This window comes from Pan troglodytes, chromosome 1, assembly GCF_028858775.2.
Source record: "Pan troglodytes isolate AG18354 chromosome 1, NHGRI_mPanTro3-v2.0_pri, whole genome shotgun sequence".
NCBI lineage: Eukaryota > Metazoa > Chordata > Mammalia > Primates > Hominidae > Pan > Pan troglodytes.
In genome coordinates, this window is record NC_072398.2 from 221,472,084 (window position 1) to 221,486,500 (window position 14,417).

Genomic DNA, 14,417 nt, shown 5'->3' on the forward strand with positions numbered 1-14,417 from the left:
GAGGTGGAGGCTGCAGCGAGCTATCACGCCACTGCACTCCAGCCTGAGCAACAGAGCACGACTCTGTCTCAAAAAAAAAAAAAAAAAGGCCGGGCGCGGTGGCTCACGCCTGTAATCCCAGCACTTTGGGAGGCTGAGGCGGGCGGATCATGAGGTCAGGAGATCGAGACGATCCTGGCTAACACGGTGAAACCCCGTCTCTACTAAAAATACAAAAACTTAGCCGGGTGTGGCAGCACGCACCTATAGTCCCAGCTACTAGGGAGGCCGAGGTAGGAGAATCGCTTGAACCTGGGAGACAGAGGTTGCAGTGAGCCAAGATCACGCCACTGCACTCCAGCCTGGAAGACACAATGAGACTCTGTCTCAAAAAAAAAAAAAAAAATCAGCCAGGCGCAGTGGCTCACACCTGCAATCTCAACACTTTAGGGGGCCAAGGCGGGCGGATCACAAGGTCAAGACTTCGAGATCAGCCTGGCCAATTTAGTGAAACCCCATCTATACTAAAAATACAAAAATTATCCGGGTGTGGTGGCATGTGCCTGCAGTCCCAGCTACTCGGGAAGCTGAAATGAGAGAATCGCTTGAACCCAGAAGGCAGAGGTTGCAGTGAGCTGAGACCACGCCATTGCACTCCAGCCTGGGTGACAGAGTGACACTCCATTTTGAAGAAAAAAAAAATCTTCAAATTGACAGCAGAATGACAAGGATTGGAAACTTACTATTCAAACAGTCATATACAATCAGCTACTGTCAGAGGAAAGTCACCTTCCTCACCAAGCACACCAGCCCCAGAGAGTGGCCAGAAATGGGCTCTCCACAGGGACAAGTTGGTGGTCAGGTTCCATTTTCTAAAAAAGCGGTATCTAACACAGGTCACACCCTTGTAGACGACTTCACAAGTAACATATTAACACAAAGTGTGAAACACAGGAAAGCAATACAAGCTATACCGCTGACGCAGATGAGGAAAATGTCATTTTTTTTTTTTTACACATCTTTCAGAGGTAATGACATAAGGGCTGTGAAACTGATTATCACAGCCATCATCAGATTTGTACCCACAGACTGTCTTTAGTATCAAGGTACAAGTTTGGAAGAGAAACTGAATCAAGAGACATCAGTCCAGTTGCCTTCTCTGATAAACCCCAATTAAGAAATTTTCAGCTCAGTGAGGAAATCCATCGCACACAAGAAGAACCCAAAGGTAGTCCTCATGGCTTTGAACCATTCAGCAACCTTTCACTAAATACCATAAACATCCCTATTATTAGCCAGCACAGCTACCAATAAACAAACACACACTTTAAAAAATAAATGATCCGGCCAGGCATGGTGGCCCACGCCTATAATTCAGCACTTTGGGAGGCTGAGGCAGGAGGATGGCTGGAGGCCAAGAGTTCGGGACCAGCCTGGGCAACACAGCGAGACTCCATTGTTTCAAAAAAAAATTTGTTTTTTTTAAATAGCTTGGCGTAGTGGCGCTCCAGCTACTCGGGGAGCTCGGTGGGAGGATGGCTTGAGCTCAGGAGTTTGAGGTTACACTGAGCTATGATTGTACCGCTTCACTCTAGCCTGGGTGACAGAGTGAGACCCCGTCTCTAAAAATCAATCAATCAATCAATCAATCAATCAAACAAATGATTCCACAAAGGCCTACTGAGCACCAGAGCCATCTTGGCCAAGAGTCACTGTGTCCTACTAATAATGGGAAGATGAAAAGGAGGGTCTTTATGCCCTATATCTGATGCCCTTCCCCATCTTGGTCATCTAGGAGAAGCCAGATGAGCATGTAATTTACTTATGAATAACACAAAATTTACACAATTCTCACCATTAAGCAAATCAGTTTATTGAGCATCTTCCTCCTTTAAATCAATGGTAACTCCTTTCAAATTCTTCCCAGCTCTGTCTGAGAAACAGAGAAGTTCACTTTTTGTTATCTGAAGGATTATGAATTACCATCTTGCTTTGTAACCTTCTTGGTTCTTCACATACTGTTCATAAGGTAAGATACCTGGAAATTACAAAAATCCCTAAATTTCCTCAATTTTGCACAAGCTTCCTGAAACATCCCTCATCCTTTTCTGCTCACTGTCCTTTCTCTCTCTCTTCTTGCCTGTTTAAACACATGGACATGGAGTTATTAACTTTTACAGGAAAACCAAATAAAATAAAATAATGTTGAAGCAAAAACGCAGTGATGTCAGGCTGCAGCTAGCACCATTTATCTGTGGGAATCTGATTAGCGCTCGAGTGGCAGAGCTACCTGGAAAAGTGCTCACAATCAAATAAAAAAATGATACCAAAACATTAACCTGATGGCTAAAAACTCCACATTTAAACAGTTAAAGTAATAAAGGAGCTTTTATTGAGTATTTTTTATATTTCATTATGCCCCAAATTGACGAGGACTCCCGGATACATTTTCTAGACTTTTGGTTCCTCAAATCGAATGCTCTCTTGGACTTTTTTTTTTTTTTTTTTTTTTTTTTTAACTAAAAGGAAACAGCATTTCTTGTAAGTTTGAATGAAAGGATTAAAGCTTCTCCTAGAATATCGATAATAGTCTTGAGTGCAAACACAGCCAAACGCTGCCACAAACAGAAGCCTTTTTTTTGGTTTATGTACTTTAATTCTGAACTTGCTGATAAGCCAGCAGAGAATTTTCCTACAAGATTTTTTTTTTTTTACCTTACACAAATACTGTCATGAACCTGGCCTCTTATGTCCCCACTCAGTGCCTCAGATTCCTTCACTGCTATAAAATAAGGGGTTAAACAGATGACCTTCAGGACCCTCTACCTGTGCCATTTTATAATTTCTAAGTTGATTCTATGAGGCAGCCGCTAATACCTGGACCAGAGATATGGGCTTAGGTCAAGGACAAGACCGAGTCTTTCCAGATTTCATCTCTCCAAGCTGACACCCAATTCAAAAAAAGGAGAAAACCAACAGAGAAGGAGGAGACAGGGAATAGCAGAAGAAATCAGGGCAGCCAAAAAAGATATTACAAATTCCATATATTTTATACGCTGCGAAGCTTTACTCACGCTACTTACTATTTATTTTATATACAAGCTTAGTTATCTGGTATCCAAATCATAGAAGATAAAAGCTGCAAATAAGAACAGAGAGGAAGGAGCCAGCTAGTACAGAAACACCGAACAAAGATGTGACAGCAAAAAAAAGCCCAACAGCAAATGTCAAGAGAGAAACATCCATGAAAAGCAAACAAAAAAATTCAAAAAGCTTATTAGTCTGGGGTCATTTAGAATCGGTGGAGTCATTTCAAGTAGGGGCAAATATACAACACATCTATATTTCAACAGGTTTTGAAAACACAGCTATGCTTATAACACCATATAAACACGTTCATCTAAAATGACAATACTGAGTCATCACGATTAAATTATATTCCAGATATTCAGCTTAATAAAGCAAGAAAGTATGTAATCCATTTTACATAATTCCCAGCCAAAAGTTTTAAAGTGTTTTGTTTTGTTCTGCTTTCAAATGGCTCCTGATGACCATCCAGAAAACGTAACTATCCAGAATGCCTCATTCTAGGAGGTGCCAGAGATGGTGGTTTTCCTGAATTGAACAAGAGCAGCTTTGATTCATGTTAGATTAAGAAGCAGGAAGCCAGAGATTAAATAATGAATAGCTACTGAGCATTCACAGGTCCTCACGGTACACCGGCCACTTGTAAAGTCAAAATAGAAGCAGGAAAGATGCTGTTTTTGCTGTAGCAATCTAAGATGAGGAAACAAGCCAAAAGAGATCTTGAGCCATCTGGTCCCACCCATGACCTAGGGACTCCCCTCTTCAACAACCCTGACAAATGATCAGGAAGCCTCCTCTTGAATGCTCATAATGAGCAGGGAAACTACTCCCTTAAGAGACTGTCAGCTCATTTTCAGGAGTGCCTCTTTAAACTGAGTTGAAATCTACTTTCCTGAACCTCCTAACCATTGGTCCTCGTTCTCTGTCTGGCAACAATATTAATTGGTCCACTTTTTGAAACAATGCTGGGTGAGGAATCAGGATAGACTGCTGTCACTGGCTATCTTTTCTATAAAAGCATTTATTTCCCTTACTCTGCTTAGTAACTAAAGGTGAACACTGGCCTCACTGTGTAACAGTTTCATAAATTCTGCTCTTTCGTTTGGTAAGAGCAGCCTTGCCCTTTCTGGGAGAGCCAAGGCTACACCTGTAATGTCAGAATGCATTAGCAATAATAAAGGCCACAGTAATGCAAGAGCCGACTTCATGAACACGTCATTCCAGAATGGCTAAATTCAATCAAATATGGCAGCGCTTCCTACAACGCTACGATCACTGGGGCCAGTGTGTGTGACGTGGGCCCACTTACTGGAAGCTGTTGGAAAGAGAAAGTGAGCACTCTGCTTTAAGACTAATAGACAGGGTTTTTACCAGCCCACAAGTGGTTCAGCATCCTTCTTTCCCAGGAATTACCTAGAAATTCATTTAACATCTAAAGACTACAAATGAAACTTCAGAAGGTTAAAAGTATATAATGAGAAGGGGCCAAGGGGATGGTATTCACTCAACCTCACCTTAAATATGTATGATTCTTAGGGGGAAAAAAGTCAACACCCATAAGGTGGTAATCAAAAAGCAAAGCCAAAGATGAGCCAGGTTTAATTCTAACTCAGTCACCAACTTCTTCAGTAACTTTCAGAGCTACTTACCTTTCCTGTTCCTGCTTCCTCATCTGTAAAATGGAACTAATACTGCTTAGAGACTCACAAAGTGGTATAAGGAATAATTAGTTAGCATTTATGTAACACTTTTCATCTTCAAAGTAGGATTACAGACTATAAAGTAGAGTAGATGTGGCTTGAAAAATCTTTTTAAAACCTAAAATAAAGCATGAAAGCAAATTCAGAGAAGTAAACTCAGCTGACATCATCTTAGAGCAGCCAGATAGCTCTGCCTCCACGGGCACCCCCATCTGCCCTAGTCAGTATTTGCATGTGGAGACAAAGGTATAAGGATATTTTATTAGGGAAAATGGGAGGAGATAGAAAGAAGAGAAAAAGGAGAAAGAGAAGGTTAGAGAAAAGGAATGGGAGAAAGTATAAAAGGGAGAAAAGATAAGAGAGAAAAAGAAAAGAAAAGGAGAGAATAGCAAACAGCAAGAAATAAAGGGAGAAAAGACAAATCTTATCCACTAGAAGAAAAACAAAAACAGGAAGAGAGGAAGAAAAAGAGAAATGGAAAAGAAAACTTCTTTAAGGGGATATTTTTCCTGTTTCCAAAGAAAAAAGAAGATTAAAAAGTAAAAGGAAAGTTTAAAATGTTTAAAAAAAAAAAAAAAAGACAACGACAAAGAGCAGAGGATAGAAAAAGAGAAGATAAAGCTTTCAAGAGTATGTCTGGAAACCAGAAAGCTGGAAGAGAAATCATTAGCAAGTCCATAGTGCAACTACAGTGATACTGTGTGGATCAATTCATTTAACGCTGCCCTGTACATTTACAGAAAAGTACCTCTGATATAATAAAGGCTCATAAACACGCAGAAATTGGGTTAGACCCGTTTCGAATTCCTGCCAAACAATGGTTCAGAAAAATGAAGCTCTATTTTAATTAGCTGGATTCACGAGTGATTTGATAACAGCAGATGCTGTCTGGATGCTTTCAGCTTGATGGGCTCCACATACATGAACTTAGAGTGGTTTTGATGCAATTAGGTGTTTCTTTCTGCTCCAACATGCCAGGCCTAAGGACCTGAGCCTACGTGTAGCCCCTACATGTTGCTAAATTTATCTGTATGTTAATATTCAAATCATGAAGATGAGAAGGGTGGCCACCATAAGGGAAGTAGAAAAGTAGTTTTCAGGGCCGCCCATGGTGGTTCATGACTGTAATCCAGCACTCTGGGAGGCCAAGGTGGGAGGATCACTTGAGGCCAAGAGTTTGAGACCAGCCTAGACAACACAGTGAAATCCTGTCTCTTCAAAAAATTTAAAAATTAGCTGGGCATGTTGGCATATGCCTGTGGTCCTAGCTACTTGGGAGGCTGGGGCAGGAGGATCGCTTGAGCTCAGAAGGTTGAGGCTGCAGTGACCTATGACCGCACCACTGCACTCCAGCCTGGGGTGACAGAGTGAGACCTTGTCTCTAGTTAAAAAAAAAAAAAAAAAAAAGAAGAAGAAGGCCAGGCACAACAGCTCATGCCTGTAATCCCAGCACTGTGGGAGACTGAAGTGAGAGGATCGCCTGAGCCCAGGAATTTGAGACCCAGCCTGGGCAACAAAGTGAGACCCTGTCACTACCAAAACATATTATTTATTTAATTTATTTTTATTTTACTCTCACCACTTCTGTTCAACAACAACAACAAAAATTTCAAATGAGCTGGGTGTGGTGGCACACATCTATGGTCCCAGCTACATGGAGGTCGAGGCGGGAGGATCACTTCGGCCGGAAGGTCAAGGCTGCAGTAAGCCGTGTTTGCACACTGCACTCCAGCCTGAGCAGCACAGCAAGTCCCTGTGTCCAAAAACAAAGAAAAGTAGTTTTTAAAAGTCACTAGTAAGTAGAAATGAATATTCTCACAATGAATTCTTCTTTCCACCAGGGAAAGAAAAGTTAGGCAGCTGAGAGAAAGCCACATAGGGCAGTGTCTCTGTAGAAATATTTAATGCCAAAGCTGAAACACAACAGGCTGTGCACTTCCAATTTTGCAAGTCCAGCACAGTGTTACACCGAAGGAAGAGTGCACCTAATGCACAGCCTGACCTGGGAAGTGGCCTTCAAAATGTTTTTTGTAATCAGGCATCCTATTATAACCCAGCGCACCATTCCCTGAGACAGGCGGTGGTATTCCGGATCACAACCCTGAAAGTCCGAGTCTTTTCACCAGGTGCTTTCAAGCCAGGCACCTTACTGCCCCCGCTCTCCCTCTTAAGCACTCTCTCTTCCAAAGAGCATTCTGTTTGCTTTTCCCAAAGCACTCCCTGCCCTCTGCTATGGCCACTTAGTGCAGCACCACCCACATGCACAGAGCTGCTAAAGGACTGCATAAAGCCAGAGCAGCTTCCAGCACAGGGCACGCCTAATAGGAGGGCCTGATCTGTTAATTATCTGTCAGTTTGTCACGGCTGGGCTGAGGAGGGGAGAATGATGAAAAGGGGGGTGTCGGGGGGAGGCCCTCTACTTGGTGGTGTGCTACTCTTCCTGAAATTCTGAATTCCGCTTTTGAAATCATTCACCCCCTGTTGGACAATGTGTAGTATACAGGGTGAAGAAGAGAGGATGGGAGTTTGGCTCGACTCCTTTTGACAGAAGTGGGGGCCTCTCCAACTCCACCACTACCACGACAAGCACACGGCAAGAAACACACTCCCTCACTTTCTCTCCAAGAGGACAAAACGGACATAACGACCTTCACACTATCTCTCCCCTTCACCGGCACTAACAAGCTGAGCACTGTAAATCAAGGATGAAATCCTTGTGCCAGGAAGGGAAGGAGAAGCATCTCTTCTGTAAAGAGCCCAAAGATGCTTCGGAATCAGCATTTCGGGCAAGGGGTGGGAACGCAGGAAGCACCATGCAGGCAACTGAAGGAAAAATATATATTTATTACATATAGCAGGCCTCCTTCTTCAAAAGTTATTTATTTCACAAAACCACTCTGCTAAATAGAGATTTCAATCTAATTGGAATTGGAATTTGCATATTGTAAATGCACCAAGTGAGAGTCTTGGACACTTGTGTTCTATTCTACAGTGTAAGGGTTCACCCGTGGATTTCCCAATATATACACTACAAGAATGTAAGAAAAGAGCACAGAGAACTGGCCTTTATATTTTATTTTTTCAGCCCTTCACAGAGGGTCCAGTCTGTGAAACGGGATGACGCTCTCAATATCCCCAAGGAGACAAAACCACTGAGGCAGAGAGGAGGTTCCCCCTGGCATCGGGTTTGCCATCAGCCGTGTGTCGCTGTTCAGTCTTGCAGGTCTGTGGAGCACCCCTGCCCACCACCCGGGGGAGGCAGGGAGTAGACCTCTGTTCATCTAACCCTTAACCCTCCCCATCCCATCTACATATCAAATTAGCCATGCTTAATTAACAGAGATGCAAATAGTCAGGGACCGAAATAAAGGTTTTTGACAAGAAGCAAAGAGGGATACTTTTTTTTAAGGAGAGGAGAGCGATAAAGCACCCAAAACAAAAGGTCAACCTACAAATAACTGAGGAAATGAGAGGGAAAAGGCACAGGTCAGGACTTCCCATAAAGGTCTGAAATTTTCTGTTTGTAACTCAGGGTTCACATGGAAAAGTAACGCATGACAGAGGAAGAGACACTTCTGGGGAAGTCAAGTTGGGACAAAGGTTCTAGAGTCCACCATTTGCCTGGGACTTACTTCCCTAGACTGCATTCAAATTGGGCTTCTGCTCCCTGCTCCCCTCACTCATTTCAAGAAAGAAATTATTTAATTTTTTTCAAATACTGAATCCCTAAGGCCCAAAGATGTGCCATTTCCTCAAAAACTAAGCATCTTCTAGTTCACAGCAACTCCTTTCTGCCCCCCATATACTCTGACAATGCTAGCCTCTCGGTCACAGGGTGTAACCTTCATTTAAAAAAAAAAAAAATCACAGGTTCTGCTTCCCATTTAGAAAAAAAAAAAAAAGGAACAAAATGGAAAGAAAGAATAAATATGAATTTGGAGGGGAATTCTGCCAAAACCTGAACCTCCAAAATCTGGTTCAGCCACATTCTTGCCCACAACCAGTACTTCTCGGTGCCTCCCAACATTTTTCAAAATGCAGCTGCACAACCTCTTAAAATTCAGATTTCTAGCACCTATAATTACAGGCCTCTCAAGCCAGGCTCCTTTAATTAATGAGCCTGACTCCTCTCTCTTCAAAGGAAGTCTGCATACAGGCTATATCAGAGGGTGAACCGACCCGATCAGTGCCTATCTGATCACTGCCTGATGCAGCCAGCACTCTGCCCCCAATAGGAGAGGGAGTTGCCCCTCACCCCCACCTCCACTGCCCAGTTCAACACATCTCAATCTGGCACAAGCCAATTGTGCAGTTAAGGCCATCAAATAGTTCTTGGAACTTAAGGGAAGAGAAAGCAGCTTTTCTGGGTGTGACCAGCAAAATCCAAAGAGAATTCGATTCTCCCTGGTTCCCGTGCTCCTCTGACCTCACTTCTTCCTACTGCTGGGATGAAATGCAGAGTGCAGGCTGAAGACAGTCACTGGTCAAGGCTGGACAAGCAACAGAGGGAGCAGGCTTGGGCTCTGAAAACTGGAAAAGAAAAGAACAAACCGAGGTCTGACCGTCATCCCAAGGCTGAACTAAAACTGCAAAGAAAGGCTCTGCCATCTTAAAACAAAACAGGTGGAGAAGGGCTTGTGAGGCACGGCTGTTGCTCTCCAGGTCTAGAGAAGAATCTGAGCACATCCCAAGGACAGCCCATGACCTCGGGATCACTCACCAGGCTGTCCTCACCCATTCTCCAAACTACTTTCTTTCTAAACCACCAATACCTGACGACCAGTTTTTAAAGTACTGGTTTTCCTTCTGGCTGTTCTGGGGCAGCTCAGCCTAATCTGTTTGTATCTGCTTCAGATGCCAAGTCAACCCATAGCTATTCTCCTGCAAGTAGCTAGAAGCTGGTTTGTACCCATGTTAGCTGGGAGACCAGACTGTCCTTGGCCACAACAAAGACTAGAAAGGGTTGCAAACAAAGTCACAGATGCCAGCACAGACGAGGCTTGGGTCAAATCAAGACAATCCCAGGTAAAGTTTCAGGCAGGAGATTTGAGATCCTGTAAAAGACTCCCACGGACCTGGCAATAATGAAAACAGGTTTGGTTCAGTCACCACCATCTGATAACCGTTTCTCAAGGTCCCACGGCAAACCTAGTGGGTCCCACAGCAAACCCAGTGGGACAACATTTGCATTACTGACCAAATAGACACACTCTTCTACAAAGAGAGACAAAGTTCTCAGAATATGTACTCAGTAACACACTTTCTACAGTTCTTCTAGTTTCTCATCTGTGACTTGGACTATAAAAGAGGGCTGGGGAACAACCAGAGAACAGCATTAGCATTAATAAATGAAAACTTAAGACACATAGGCCTGGCTTCTTAGTTCTGCCCAGGGTATTTCACAGTGCAGATGTCAAAAATTGAATTAGATCATTCGGTATTCTGCCAGAAAAGGAGTTTGCAGTGACTTTCTGCTATTGCAAATACAATTTTGGAAGAAAGGGGAAAAAACAGTAACATCAGTCTATCCAATGGTTAAACCCTCAAATCAAAGTAAGGTATGATCACAGACCACTGAGTCTAACTCCATGGCACCTGTCTTGTTTCCTGGCATGGCTACCTGCCATCGTTATGCCCAACACACAGAGGCTAATATAGGATATCGTTTCTGCTCTCCCATTAGATCCAGTCTTCAAATCTGTCAGCATGTCACAACCTGGATCCCCTGACCACAGCACACAGTGGAGTTCCAGGCTGAGACACGACAGGCTGATCACAAGGAGCAGCCACTTCCTTTTTCTCAAATCACAAGCAGACAAGCAGCCGGAGCCGGGTGAAGGATTTTTTACTTTGGTTTGGTTTTTCAACCAAGACATTCTCAAAGTTTATTGTTCTATGAAGTGGAAACATTTAGTTTTCTAACAAACAATTAGAAGCACAGGAGTAGAGAACATGAAACTGAGAACGAAGCTCAGGATACACAAAAATAAGAGGCTGGGAGGCAGCTGAGATCAGGAATGTCCAGGGATCCTTGGCCACACAAGCCGGCCAGGCACTCTCTTTCCAGGGTGTCTCAAGGGGAAATCACCCATCGATCCTGGGACACACGAGTTCTAGGACCAATCCCTTACCTCAGAACAGCCTCGGCCTCAAATTCCTGCTTGCGCTTTAATGTTTAAATTATTAAATGCATTAATGTATTTACATTATTCAAGTCTTATGTGCATTTTTCTAAGATAATTTATGTATAAGAGTTTGAATGTCCATGACTGTTAATGTCTACAACCCTTCCTGTTCATTATTGATTCTGGAAGAAAAAAAAAAAAAAGTCAGAGTTTTAATGCCTTATTTTTAATGTATTAAGAGTCTGAATAAGTGCATTCTCTTTTTTCTTTTGTAATTTCATAATTTAAGTAGTGCATTTATTAAACTGACACAGTATGAATTGTGGTGAAGCCTGGCACAGATCCATGCTGCTGGAGAGCCCGCTGGAGGACGGAGCCCACTCTTCTGTGACCAGGCAGCAGCCTGGCTCTCCCTCCGCGCTCTCTTCCCACCTACACAGGGGCAGGCGGCAGGGGAGTGGCAAGCATTTGCCCAAGGAGATTTTCTCCCTCCTTTTTCAAGTTCTTGCCCAAATCAGCTCTCCTTGTTACCCAGGCTTTTAAGGGGGACAGTTTTCTGCACACAGAAGTTCTCATCTAGATGCACTGCAGGTGATAGCAGAACAGATCGCAATCAGTACACAATTTTCAAGAACAATAAAAATGCCAGAAGCTTGGTGTAGCAAAAACAAGCAAACAACTACTTTTTTAAAGGAATCTCCAAATGAGAGACAAACATCTCAAAGAGACAACACCTCCAACTCAAGCAGAAAAACTTCTTTCTTTTGAAATCCAGTTTCCCCAGCAGATAACCCCTCTTTCTCCTATAGCCAGTAGAGCGACAGTGACACCCAATGGCCTATTAGTTCAATCCCAACTGAGCATTCCCCATTGGCTTTCCCTAGAGTTGCGTCTTAGGCCCAAAGTTCCTGTGTGAACGTGGAACCTTGAACAAAATAAGGTATTAGCTACTCACCAAGAAGGTGAATCGCTAATAGACCAATGTCCTGCCAGGACATTGAACAAACACTGTATATTGTTACACACGTGCACAAACAACACAGTATAGCACACCTCACTATGGCATCTTTCTGGCGGGTGACGACCACGTGCGTACACAGGCGCTCGCACATACACACATACAGATGCACAATACGTGGGCTGAGCAGCACCGTACAAATCAACCTGAACTGGGAGAAAGGATGACAGAAGTTTCTCACTGCTGTTTTAGAAGGTGACTCTGCCGTTTCTAACACCACACACACACACACACACACACACACACACACACACACAGGCATAGATTATTTTATACGTTTTTTCCTTTTTTTCTATTTCCTTCTTTCTTCTTTTTTTCTTTTTTGGCTACTCATTACCATTCTTTAACTGTTACAATTTATATCAGCATATAATGTTAAATAATTACAGGGAGCGGAGCTCACTCTAGTGAGGATATAAACGCGCTGTGGGAATCTACAGATTTAAACAAATAACGCTCACAGCAGGGGGTGAGCGGATGAATTAGCATTAATATCCTGCCTGGGAGATCCCAGTGCACTGGTACTGCTTAAATACAGATCTTTTCTGTAACAGTCAATATGACAGCTCCCGGCAATACGGCCCCTTTCCCTTTCCCAGTCAATATAGCAGCCAGTGAAAATAGAAACGTCCCTATAGCAATCAATATAGCAGCCAGCTAAAATAAACCCTTCCCTTTTAAGGGCTATATAATAGTCAGCTAAATGGAAGAATTGGCACCCCTGCTGGATAGCTCAGCAGAGAAGCCAAGGAATGAGCAGGCCATGAGCACTAAATGATCCTTCTGTTTCTCAGACGCCCTGCCCAGGGAAGGGGAAGATATCCTTAGGTAGAGAACCAAGAGGGAACCTGCGAGGGACACTTGGCTCCCAGGCCCTAGGAGTAATTACCCATGTCCTAAGCAGGCTATCGGGCCACCCCTCACTGCGGTTCAATTAAAACGGCCAGAAACTTTAGAATCCTTGTTCAAGCTGTCAGCTGGAACAGGGGAACACACTGGTCTTTGGTGGGAACTGAGACCATGTTGACTCAAACCCCGCCACCATCCTGTTCCCACCTTAGCCTCAGAAGGGTAGAGTATTATGTGAACAGCCTGTGGTTTTCTGATTTCTAGCATCAGGGATAGCAGCTATGTTAGAATCAGACAACCAGCCAGGTGGGTGAAAAACAGCATTCTATGTGGAATCCTACCCCAGTGTATATACAGAACTCACTTTCAAAACTCACAGCCATCAATTTGTTAACTATTGTGAAAACACGCTATTTTCTCCCACTCACATCATAGAAAACACTCTCACACTCTCCTTCATTGGAGGCATACAGGAAAAAAAAATTATTCTAATATAAGTCAAAGGATGGCTCACCCTGAAGGCCAAAAGAGACCAAAGGCCTTTTATAAAAGAAGGAAAAGGGCCGGGCGCGGTGGCCTACGCCTGTAATCCCAGCTCTGGGAGACCAAGGTGGGTGGATCACGAGGTCATGAGATCCAGACCATCCCAGCTAACACGATGAAACCTCATCTCTACTAAAAATACAAAAAATTAGCCGGGCGTGGTGGCACACACCTGTAGTCCCAGCTACTCAGGAGGCTGAGGCAGGAGAATCGCTTGAACCCGTGAGGCGGAGGTTGCAGTGAGCCGACATCACGCCACTGCACTCCAGCCTGGCGACAGAGCAAGACTCCATCATAAAAAATAAAAATTAAAAAAAAAAAAGAAGGAAAAGAACAGGGAGCATTTCATTTAAAAACGATCCTATGCATCTGAATATATTGTTCTTTTTCATTATAACTAGCTACTTCTAAAATTAGTTCAGTTGGATTTAAGGATTTGACAAATGTGGAATATAACCACCGACGCCAGTGCAGGTTTCCAACCAACACCCCTGAAGTTAATGCTGGGATTCTGCTATGCTTCAAAGCAGGCGAACATCAGGGATCCACCCCACCTTCATTAAAATTCCACAATCTGTCTGCCATCCTTTGGATAAATCCACAGAAGTCCCTGTTTCCCTGGCCAGGTGTTTCAACACCCAGCAATGCTCATGTCATCAATCAGGTGACTTAGTCAAGTGCCACAGTGTTGGGTATCAGAAAAAAAGATCCGGAAAGTCCCGGTCTGAGAGCTCTAGTCCTTAAAAATTTAGACTTGGGCCAGGCACGGTGGCTGACATCTGTAATCTCAGCACTTTGGGAGGCCGAGGCGGGCAGATCACGAGGTCAGGAGATCGAGACCATCCTGGCTAACATGGTGAAACCCTGTCTCTACTAAAAATACCAAAATTAGCCGAGCGTGGGGGCAGGCACCTGTAGTCCCAGTTATTCGGGAGGCTGAGGCAGGAGAATGGCGTAAACCCGGGAGGCGGAGCGTGCAGTGAGCCAAGATTATGCCACTGCACTCCAGCCTGGGTGACAGAGCAAGACTCCGTCTCAAAAAATATATATATTTAGACTCAACACCCCACCTAAGCCATAAGACTGAGCAGAAATTCTAGTATGTGACACCTCTGG

The 14,417-nt window shown here is 43.6% G+C and overlaps 1 protein-coding gene across 8 annotated transcripts in view; it reads right to left on the reverse strand.

Annotated features, from left to right (window-relative positions):
• Window positions 1-14,417, reverse strand: part of PEX14 (peroxisomal biogenesis factor 14) — a 155,813-nt gene that overhangs the window by 104,459 nt on the left and 36,937 nt on the right. The window contains exon 3 of one of the 8 annotated variants that reach the window (XM_063786398.1): window positions 9,193-9,296. The exons of the other annotated variants lie outside the window; for them this stretch is intronic. The gene's annotated coding sequence lies outside the window, so the exon portion shown is untranslated. The remainder of the gene's footprint in view (window positions 1-9,192; window positions 9,297-14,417) is intronic. 8 annotated transcript variants of the gene reach the window in all.